A 747-nucleotide genomic window follows, 5' to 3' on the forward strand; every position below is an offset into this window, starting at 1 on the left:
ACTTACAAACGAAAGAACAACGTAAGACAATAGAATACACAAAACCCGGTACAAGATTGGATTAAGCCAATACGAAATTGCATATACTTCACGTGATATTAGAAATCTTACCGATCTGAAATATGCGAAATTACTGGATGTTTAAGGAACCACATATAAATGCAAAACATACATTATTAACGTGTCACTAGCTTTTGCAAAACCATTTATTTGATCTAACGTACAATGATTGGCTTACACAGCGAATGTTACTCTTGTACAGGTCATAAAAATCAAAAAAATTGTTGATTAAAGAGAGCAGAAATATGTCCTCAAGAATACACTATTCAAATCACATAAAATATACATTATATTCAAGAACAATCACGGTTTAGGACCGATCATGAATTTGTTGTCGAACAAATGGTAAAGTATTACAGATAATTTTATTTTAATGTAAAATAGAACATTAAACAAACATTTCAGGTAAATATTTTTATCATAGTAATATTTAAAGAATTCTATGCCAAAATTAAAACACAGAAATAAGAAGTTGCCCTAAAGTTATAAATGAGATACAGCGTAAGGCCCTTTTCACATGTCCCGGTTGCCGGCTATCCGGCGCCGGGTACCCGGTGGTGAAGTGTATGGGCATGCCGGATTAATTACGCCGGAACATGTGAAAGCTACGTACCATGCCCATACACTTCACCACCGGATACCCGGCGCCGGTTAGCCGGCAACCGGGACGTGTGAAAAGGGCCTAAG

Source organism: Ostrinia nubilalis, chromosome Z (genome assembly GCF_963855985.1).
Source record: "Ostrinia nubilalis chromosome Z, ilOstNubi1.1, whole genome shotgun sequence".
NCBI classification, from domain to species: Eukaryota; Metazoa; Arthropoda; class Insecta; order Lepidoptera; family Crambidae; genus Ostrinia; species Ostrinia nubilalis.